The 11,521-nt window shown below is 34.5% G+C and overlaps 1 pseudogene; it reads right to left on the bottom strand.

Annotated features, from left to right (window-relative positions):
• Window positions 1-1,084: 1,084 nt before the first annotated feature.
• On the bottom strand, window positions 1,085-1,291 carry LOC129230764 (U2 spliceosomal RNA; annotated as a pseudogene).
• Window positions 1,292-11,521: the final 10,230 nt, after the last annotated feature.

Below are 11,521 nucleotides of genomic sequence, written 5' to 3'. Positions count from 1 at the left end.
GAAAGAATTTATTCTGAAAATTATCTTTCTTTATCTTTCATTTTTTTACTTCTTTATGTTTCTTCTCTTCTTTTTAAATAACAAACCTGAAAGTCTCTCTGTATGGATGTTTGGATCTCTGAGACGCGCATAGCGCCTAGACCGTTCAGCCGATTTTCATGAAATTTGGCACAAAGTTAGTTTGTAGCATGGGGTGTGCACCTCGAAGCCATTTTTCGAAAATTCGATGCGGTTCTTTTTCTATTCCAATTTTAAGAACAAAAATATCATAAGATGGACGAGTAAATTACGAAATTATCATAACGTAAAACCATAACATGGGCGCAAGCCAATTGGCGAGAAAATTCACCATACATTATTTGTAAATATACAGGCGAATCAAAAGACCTTTTAATTTTCTATTACGGGCAAAGCCGTGCGGGTACCACTAGTTATAAATAAAAAGAATGAGGTGTATCGAGGTGACAGGGATAAGAGTTAATAGCATTAAAGCGTCCACTTATAGCTGGCTAGAAATGTAAATTGCAAAATAGGAAATTCAATAGACCTCTGACAACTCAGAAAAAAAAGTGATCTTTATTTATGGCACATACATACGCATGATTTCAGTTAGTAAGCTTTTTGAATAATCCATTGATGCATTTCGAATCACGTTCTTGATAAACAAATTAATTCAACAAGTGATCTTGATCACTTTCCAATATTGTACTTGTTCTAATTGTTCTGTTAGAGGTGTTTCGTAGAAGAGTCTCACTAATTTAGTGATTGAGCCATTGTTGGTGATTTTTATTAATGGTGTCTACGAAAGAAAAAAGCTCTCAGTGGCACCGCAAGTGGAGTTTGAAGGTCACCCCCCCCCCCATCCCCCAGAACCTTTGGTTTTTAATACATATTGATAATTCAAACATGGCAGTTAAAGTCCATCTAAATCTGCTATTACCAATCCTTCATCCCCCGAGAATGTAATTTCTGGCTGCTCTAGTATCTGCGCCAGTAGTTAAAAATCCTCTAATCTTCCCAGAACTTTCAAAATCCGAGTTTTTTTTTTTTTTGGGGGGGGGGAATTTTCTTTATCAGACTTTATAAACATTGTACGAATCCCGCAAGTAGTGTAATAGCGGGCCGATCCATGGAGAGGGAGGAATAAATTCCAAACCGCAAGCCTGTGATCAAAAAATAGTTTAATATCGTACTGTCTTTATGAACAGTGTATCAAATATTAAGATAATAAGAACACATTTTTTTTTAACTTTATATATTTAGGATTTACTTGGTGGCAACGAAATGACATACTTCTTCATATTTACCATGTTTGCAGCGAAGTTACATAAATGAGTTTATTATATACAAAGGGAGCTTCCGGAAGAAAAAAAAATTGCCTTGCTTTCACATTCAATCTCTTAATAATTTAATAGCATTTGAAAAGCTATTGTATTATTAAAAGTAATCCAAAAAGTTTACGGGTGTGTTTGAAAAAGGAAAGAAGGAAACGTGTGTGTAGGTGATAAACCATAAGGATAATGGGGTCGTTTCCAAAAGTTTTAAAGTATTTTTTTTATGAAAGAACATGCTTAAAAACTTAGGATTTGGATAGTTTAAAAGTAATTTAACGAAGTTCAATTTTTTTTAAACAATTATTTTAATCGATGCGCAAACTGAAATTCATTTTTTATGCTCCTGACATGACATCACAAGTGATGAAATGCCATTCACTAATTACATTAACGCACAGCACAAACTATCAAAACCTGGCAACGCGGTTGATAGCAAAGCGTAAACATTTGGCGCCACAATGGAGTAGCGCGCCTAAGTACATCTCTTGTGACGTCATAAAGACTACGACCTATTTCCAAAATCGAACGTTTAAAAAAAATTGAATAAAAAATAACTGTTGCAAAAATAAAAGTTTTTTCTGGTTCCATGTCTTTTTTTTTTTTTTTTTTTTTTTTTTGAGCATTCACGGTTGTTAATTGTTCTCATTTGACTGTTTTGAGTTGCTATCATTTTATTTTCCCACCAGCACCACCGTCGCGTCGACCGGCCTCACAATGCTCTGCTCCTCTTGCGAAAACCGTCTCCAGGTTGCGTCCATATCCTACACACACACACGTCTATACACTCATGCCTGCGCACAGGCACAAACACACACACACATATACACATACACACACTCATGCATACACACAGACACAAACACTTATGCCTACATACACATACACACGAACGCCTACACACACACACACGCCACACGCGCGTACAGACACAGCACTGCATACACAACACGCACACACATGCATACACACACACACACGCACCCACACACATGCGCCTACACAAACACACACGCGCATTCATGCACACCCACACTCGTGATTGCGAAAAACATAATTTGAATTCAAGATGCCAAAAATTCAAATTAATATATATTTTTTTTGCTTATTTTATCAATTTCAATGACTAAAAGTAGGACTTATGACTGAAGGAAACAACCCCATTCTGTGTACGCAGTGGTGGGAATGATTGCCTCCAGTGTCCTTTAAGTGATTTTGTTTACTTCCAAAAAAAAAAAAAAAAACTTTAAGGATATCGACGTCGGTTAAACGAGGTTCCGGATTAAAAAAAATCGGATAATCGATGTTTCACTGTACTTGCGCCTGGAGGAAAGTTGGAGATTATGCTACTAGTGTTGGAAATGAGGGAAAAATGACATTAATGTAGCGGGCAGTACAATTCGACTCGTTGATTCGCCGTCCTGTGAATTTCGAAACTGCAAAGCAATAGATTCGCAAGATGGATACACAGCTGGAATCTTATTACGCCATCTAAACAAGTCATTGCAACCAGCTCATTAGAGAAGGTTGAAACAACGGATGACGCAATGTAGTCAGACTTCGTTGCATAGCAACGGCGTCGAATTGTGTTGTGCAACAACAGTTAAACACGTTTTCGGAGAGCATATAAAGAGCAATCAGACCAGACCGGGACTGGCTCCTTCTGAGGTGGTCGGTTAGGTACTGGAAAGGGGCCCCTGAGGATGGGGTTGGAGGGCCCCCTACCCGAAGATGTTTGAAAGTTATTTGCTAAGTAGCAAAACTATAAATACATCTTAATATATAAAAATCAATGTCCTGAGATAACATATATATATATATATCAACGCACAGCTAATACCGCTGAAGCATCAGACTTGAAATTTGGCAGGCATGTCCACATGATTACAAAAGTATCCACTAAGAAAGAATTTTTCGAAATATCAATTAGTTCAGGAGAAATTAATTAAAACCCCTTAATTTCTGTGAAATTAAAACCTGTCATTGAAATTTAAATCTCTTATTTTCAGAGGCTTTCCTCCATTCAAATCATTATTCAGTACTTCATCTCAACTTTTAGTCGATAGCGAATTTTAAATTTTAAATTGTTTCTGTTTCTCACGTGATTCTTCGAGGCTTTTCTCAAGTCACATAATAATGTTTCTGTCATCTGCTTTCATTTTTTCAAAACTAGAAACGAAGTTTTTAAGAACATCATCACAGGCGGGTCATCCTTTTGAATTTAGAAGAGTGCAGTCTCCTGTAAAAGTTTGCTTTGCAATAACCGTTAATAAGTCGCAAGGACAGACATTAAAAGTAGCGGGGATTGATTTAAGAGAAGACTTTTTTTTCACACGGCCAATTTTATGTAGCTTGCTCCGAAGTCAGTTCATCAAGCAGCTTAATAATTTTAGCACCAGAAAAAAAACTAAAAATGTTGTATACAAAGAAGTTCTTGCTTAAACATAGGTATAACAATAAAATGCGGATGGCCTGTGTTTGCAAAGATAATCAATACTTTTAAAGGATCGTTAATAACAGTTAAAGATCGGTTAAGAACAAGGGCATATATATAAGGAGTCTAGGGGCCCCGGGATCCTCCCAAAATTAGAAGAAAACGTAGGTAATAAGTAATTATTATAGGGGATTTTCGAAATTAGGTGCACCAAACACTATTAATCCCTGCTAATTCCATTACCCGAGCAATGCCGGGTACGGGAATGCTAGTTTTAATATAAAAATTAATCTGTCTTGAGGTTTTGTCGCAAAAGTTTACTCTTTGTCAAACTGAAATTTCATCTTCTTTTTTAGTATTTTAAAAAATATATTTAAATCTTAGTGCAGATTCAATTTCATGTTTTACGCTTTTGCACATGATATCACAAATGATGAAATACCATTCACTGATGCCAATAGCGCAAGCGCAATATTTAGTTGGCATCTTTACTCACATGTACTGGCAACGATATGGTTGATAGCAAGCGTAAAGCACAATATTTAATTCGCTTTTGAATTGTCATAGCCTGAATCGCGGTAGACAGTAAGCGTAAGGATCCAGCGCCCCAGCGGATCACGCGGCAAAGTTCATCACTTGTGACGTCATAAAGACCAAGCCTTGTTGGAAAAATTGGACATTTTAAAAAACTAATTAAAAGTTAAATGTTGAGAAAATAGAAGTATTTTCTGGGTCCATATTATTTTTTTATTTTATTTTATTTTTATTTTTTTACTCATTCTATCAACTTCAGTGACTAAAAGTAGTTCTTTTGACTGAAAGAAGCAATAACCCCATTAAAAAATCGTAATGTGCTACAAAAGAAAATCGATAAAACTTAATGCAGTTAAGCTCTTTTATTCAATAGAAATTCAGTGTTTGTATTCATCGCAGTACAGTCGAACTCGCTTATAACGAGCCCTGATTTAACGAGAACCCGGATTTAGCAAGGAAATCAAAAATATTTGGTTGGTACTATGTTAAGTCTATGAGAGCATAACTTATTTATAACGAGCAAACCCCGACCCCGCTTAAAGCGAGCAATATTTTTGTGATTTGTAAAACTTCTATTGACTTCCAGCTCAGCTTATCCTTTTTTGGTGAATTTTCTAAAACATTCCAAAGTCAACCAAAGTTAGTGATCTTAACTAATAATAAAGCTGAATGTGTCTCTGTCCGGAGGATGTCTGGATGTCTGGATGTCTGTAGGATGTCTGTGACGCGCATAGCGCCTAAACCGTTCGGCCGATTTACATGAAATTTGGCACAAAGTTAGTATGTAGCATGGGGATGTGCACCTCGAAGCGATTTTTCGAAAATTCGATGTGTTTTTTTTTAATTCAAATTTTAAGAAAAAAAAACTATCATAAATTACCAAATTATCATAACGTTGAATCGTACCATGGGCACAAGCCAATTGGCGAGATACGAAATTATCATAACGTGGAACCGTAACATGAGTACAAGCCAATTGACGAGAAAATTCACAATACATTATTTGTAAATACAGGCGAACCAAAAGACCTTTTAATTTTTCTATTACGGGCGAAGCCGTGCGGGTACCACTAGTTACTAATAATAAAGCTGAATGTCTCTCTGTCCGGAGGATGTCTGGATGTCTGGATGTCTGTAGGATATCTGTAGGATGTCTGTAGGATGTCTGTGACGCGCATAGCGCCTAAACCGTTCGGCCGATTTTCATGAAATTTGGCACGAAGTTAGTATGTAGCATGGGGATGTGCACCTCGAAGCGATTTTTCGAAAATTCGATTTGGTTCTTTTTTTATTCCAATTTTAAGAAAAAAAACTATCATAAATTACGAAATTATCATAACGTGTAACCGTAACATGAGTACAAGCCAATTGACGAGAAAATTCACCATACATTATTTGTAAATACAGGCGAACCAAAAGACCTTTTAATTTTTCTATTACGGGCGAAGCCGTGCGGGTACCACTAGTAAATCATAAATCCTGAGAATACAAGCGATGATAGCACTTTTTCAAATTTGTGGAGTAAAGAAACATTTAAAATTTTTATGTGTGTGACATGTGTACAACTCAAAAACAATGACATAAACGAGCTGATGTGTGCCTCACATGACTTCCTTTTGCTCCAATTTAATGTCATTTTCACATTATTTGTAATTTTAATGTGATTCAATAGTTTACTCTCTAAATATAACCAACAGTGGCCAAATTAAAACCAGATTTTAAAAAAAATCGCCAAATTTGTCGCCAAGTTGGTGACAAAACTTGAAAACTAGATGACCAAAAGACTGGCGATATATCGTCAAGTGTCCGCCAAATTGTAACACCACTTGAGTTTACATCGAAATTATCAATGATTTCCCTCCAAAAAGGGGCAAAGGACCCATTTAGAAAAACCCGAATGCAACCAAAAGGAGGAGGTGCACAACTAGACCCCACTAGGAGTCTACGTACCAAATTTCAACTTTCTAGGACATACCGTTCTTGAGTTATGCGACATACATACGCACATACATACATACGTGCATACAGACGTCACGAGAAAACTCGTTGTAACTAACCCGGGAACCGTCAAAATGGATACTTCGCGTGTCTATACGTTCTTAGGCACTTATCCACGTGTGGTCGAGTCGAAAAGAAACCTCAACATTCATTCGGGGGTGAGCAAAATGGAAATTAAAGTCGATTTTTGAGTGAAATTTTTTTCGCGAATACGAAACTTCCTTTTTTGTAAAAGGAGGTAAAGAGAGACATTCAGACAGTTCAAAGCAAAGAAACCAACTTCTTTGGAACTGCACAGTGATTAAAAAGCAGGAAAAAAAAAACAACTATGATGAATTTTTAGGATTTTTTTCGCGAACTCGCTTTTTACGAGCGCTTGGTTATAACGAGAAAATATCGCGGTCCCTTTGCGCTCGACTGTAGGAGGAGGTTTGGTACGTTGGACCAGTCTCAATAATTTTAATACTATAAATATTTTTTATTTTATTTCATGACCAACAAATAGCACCTATGGTCCTACAAATCCTATAATGAAATCACATGATAATGTTATATTGAACAAATTTTATTCCAGAAAGTGTTATTTCAGTAGTCCTGAGTAATTTTCGGAAAACTGTAACTTTATTTTTTTAATGGTTTTCATCAAGATTGCGGGGGAAAAATTGAACAACTTTCTTAAAGTAAGTTCCTTTAGTTCAATATAATTGGAATTTTTTTCATTTTTTGTCTAAAAGAAAAAAAATATGTCATCACCTTTTCAGACCAAGAAGGTGGGGTAGGTTGGTCCACTCTTTGTGGGGCACGTTGGATCCAACCAACCTACCCCACATAATTAAAAAAAAATTTTTTTGCTCTTAAATCTCAATAATTATAACAGTATTCTAATGGTGAATATATAATGGTGAATGCTTATTGCTGTTTTTAAATAAAGATGATTTATCAAAAAATCAATTTAATACGTTATATTGATCTCTAAACTTAATATTTTTCACTCTGCACACAGCAGAGAATAAGGTAGTTACGAAGTTTGATAGTATTTATCACTAAAATTATAACAAATGTTGTTTGAGTTATGCGGTTCAACGTGTCCCACCAAGCGGACCAACTTACCCCACCCGTGGGGCATGTTAGTCCACTTTACGAGGTTCCGTTAAAAAATTAATAAAAATTTTTTTTATCAATTCAACACTTCCGAAAAAATCTGTGGGGTTGAAAAGGGTTTAGTGAAAATTATTGTAGAAAATCGAACTGATCATTAAATTTTTTGAAGAGATAAAAAATGATGAGTAAAAAAGAAAGCGAACCAACGTGCCCCACCTCCCCTTATTTATGATATCATGATAAATTATTTCCAGTGCGTGATATCTTAACTCATCGGAACGATTATTTACCTGAACTGCTCATAAGTGGCAGGTGAAAATGCTGGAAGATCGCAGCTGTAAGGCCATTAATTTCAGAAGCACAATTTTATCCATATTCCATTTTGATTGTTTACTCATTTCAAATGCATGCGCGGCTCGTATTTACATTGCGCTGCAACAAACGATTATTTAGTGCAGAGAATTTAGCTGCAAGACTTTCATTTAAAAGTAACAAAATATTGAAAATACATTTTTTGTCTTTACCATTGTTTTCTTCAAGCAACCAAGATTGCGTGTAGATTTCATTTTGCCTGGACTTGTACTAATTGTGACTGGTTGATACTGATTTGCATGATTTATTGAGATTACTGAAAAAAATGTTTAAAAAAAATTCTAATAAAAATATTATCGCAAACATATTTCGCACGCAAAATTACTGTTTTTTTTTTTTTTTTTGGCGACTCTGAAAAAAAAAAAAAAAAAATAAATAAATGAAAAAATAAAAAATAAATAAAAATAAATAAATAAATAAATTCATAGGACATCAAAACTGTCAATAGAGAACAATAAGCAATGTGACTGCTCAAAAAAAAGATTTTATATATATATATATATATATATATATATATATATATATATATATATATATATATATATATATATATATATATATATATATATATATATATATATATATATATATATATATATATTAGGGTGGTCCTTATTTTTGAAGTTGCTGATATTTTACGCGACGCCCCCTCAATTTGTTCCATTATAGAAATAAATGATCCTTGCAAAATTTTAAGTCAATCCATGAACATTAACACGTGCCCCAAGGGCCCCCTTCTTTGAGTTTTGAAGAAAAAAATGCGGATTTTCTTATTTTTATGTAAAAATATTCTAACGTTTTATATTTAAAGTAATTTTGAACCTCAATAGGTGCTGCTACTTCCAGACTGACCATTCTCTCACTTTCATTCTGTAAAATTTAACATGTTACAGAGGGTACATGCACACCACTGGCCTTGGGTCAAGCGTACCGCTTTTCTGCGCTTGTTCCAACCAAGCGGCAGGGGAACGTTTCCTCCCACCAAGATGGACACAATGGATTCTATAGGCCATTAATGAATGATCTTTGACAACAAGAAGCTGCCTCCTCCAGGCTTTGGGGGTGTTGATTTACAAAATTCCCTGTGTATGTAATAGGTGTGGCAAATAGAATCGCAAGGTTTCAATGCTATAAATATAAGTAACTGCAATTATACTTTAATTCGCTGTTCTTTAGTTATAAACATACCTAAATGCTTATGCAATTTTTAATTTTTAAAATATAAATTTCGAAAAATCATCGATTACTCCTAACATAAAAATACACTATATTTTACATAGCTAAAATATAAATTAAAAAAATATATCCAGATCGGAACAATGTAGAAATCTATAAATTTTCTTCTATTTCAGTACATAGTCCTTCATTATCATCAAATTCTTGCGATTCACAAGATTTAGAAACCGAATTGGGTATCTATCCTAACCTGTTGAACTTTTGTTTTCTACAGCCGGTTCACCACAATGTAAAAAAGCTTGCCAACTATTAATATCATCTCGACTTTCATCACTGTTAGACAAATGCCATATTAGGGATAAAGATGTTGTTCATTTATTTGCAGCCTATGTAGATGCAGTAAATTTAAATCCAAATGACCTAGTGATTAATCGTACATTCCTTAAGAGAGCAAGAGAAAATCTTCGAGAGGTAAAATTAAATTTCATTAATTTAAATTTAGATTTTGTAGTTATTCACTTTTATACAAAGCTACATCCAGATGTAACTGGAAAAAGAACGCCGACAGGATTACCTGATAGCTTCAGGTCCTAATATTGAACAACTACTCGGAATTTCTTAGATATTTCTTCAGTTGTATATGATATCTTAGATGATAGCTCTTTATTGCTAACTGTTCTAGCTGTAGTGTTTGATACTACGACTTGCAATACCAACCGTATAAATTGTGCATGCAATTTTTTAGAGCAAAAACTGAACGGTGATATATTACATTTGGATTGCCATCATCATGCACTTGAAATCGTACTGCAGAGTGTGTCCTTAAAGAAGTTCTTGCCTTTCTTAGTTCTAGATCATATATTCAATTCTGTCTAGATCATATAAATTCTAAAAGACCAAGTTGATGACATATTATTGTTCGTAAAAAGCGGAATTGAGAAAGATTACAAAGAATTCTCGTAACTTGTAATAATATTTCCTGGTGAATTTCCTCCTATAGGGATATGTTTTCGGCAACTTGGAGCTTATCCCTGAGCCACATGGGTGGCAAAATGAATTTTTGTTGGAAACTTTTTATATTTAGGAAACAATTTAAATTGACCTTACATGAAAAGAAAGCCCTTCAATGCTGTTTTAAAAAACTGTTTTACAATTAAATGCTCTATAAAGATATGGTTTTTCGCAGCAACCCAATCGAGGCTCCTTTGAATAATATAATACTAGCGACCCGTGCGGAACTCCGCACTGTACTTCGAATCGTTTCATAAGGCATTTCGCTCTTTAAAAATTTTAAAGAAAGAATATTATGAAGAAAAACCGAAAAAAGTAAACGGAAAAAAGTAAACGCACAAGAGAAGGCATGTAATTTGAAGACATCAGTAACAAAACCTCGTTAAATACAACGTTGTGATAATTTGATCATCGCTCCCCTTTTGGTTGTACGTATTTTCAATGCAAATATAAATATCATTAAAAGTGTGGCTGAGTGCCACGTGAAAAATCAGTAATTTTGCATGTGAAAAAAACAGGTTGTGGCAAATACAGTCCTGCCCATGTGAGCATCTGACGGAAAAAAAAAGAAACATTTAAGAGATATTTAGTGGCACGGATTCGAACTGGCGCCACTCTGATTAACAGTACGACGCTCCAACAAACCTAGCAAATGTGCCTTCCTTTTCAAATGCTATTCATTGAAGGAATGCGTAATAAAACACAGTAAAAAAGTTTTTCGCCGAAAAAAATATAATAAGATCATGCGTCTATGTTTTGTCATTAGTCAGCATGATACGATTTAAAATTATTCGTAAAACACGGAATTTGATTAAAGAATGAGAAAGATCTCACGTAGCGATTGAAACAAACATTCTAGAGAAGTAATAAATTCGGTTGAAAAAATAAGTGTTTTTATTTTTGAATATTCAACAATTTCCCATAGCAGGCTTCTTTAACCTGTACGGCTTAAAAACCCGCACTTGTTTTTCTTTTAATCGAACACTTAAAATTCAAAACCAAAACCAACTGAACTGAGTTCGTTTTTTAAGTGTAATTTTTCAAACGTAGACAAAATGTTTTTTTTTTCAGCCGAAAGCAGAGGAGTAGAAAATGATTTCTTACTAATGAAGTTGATAATAATTTTAATGTTTTATATCGTATTCGAATAAATAATTAAAGATTTACTGGTTGAAACTCGTTGTTTTAATTTGGTGTAGTATTTTTTCATTTGTACAAAGTTCGAACACTGCTATTAGAAAAATCCACATTTCAGCATACAATGAAAATGTTTTTCTGCTCAGAAAGGAGTCCCTTGAGGTATATCTAATACTTTTTTTATATGCTTACATTATGCTCAGTGGTCTGGACGGAGTCAAAGCTTTAAAAAAAAGGGAAGAGCACCTTTCGATTAGCAGTCAACTTATCTGAATGATAACTGTAGCCTGCATAAAGGAGTCGAAACACCAAATAGCATTCCCACTGAATTTATTTTATTACGTGTGTTATCTGTTGTATGTTATGAGTACATGTAAAGCGTAATATTACTGTAAATTTGCTATTATGTCGGGCAGCCCGAACTGGC

The sequence above is a fragment of the Uloborus diversus genome, chromosome 9 (genome assembly GCF_026930045.1).
Source record: "Uloborus diversus isolate 005 chromosome 9, Udiv.v.3.1, whole genome shotgun sequence".
In the NCBI taxonomy this organism is placed as follows: Eukaryota; Metazoa; Arthropoda; class Arachnida; order Araneae; family Uloboridae; genus Uloborus; species Uloborus diversus.
This window is presented reverse-complemented; position numbering and strand designations above follow the sequence as displayed.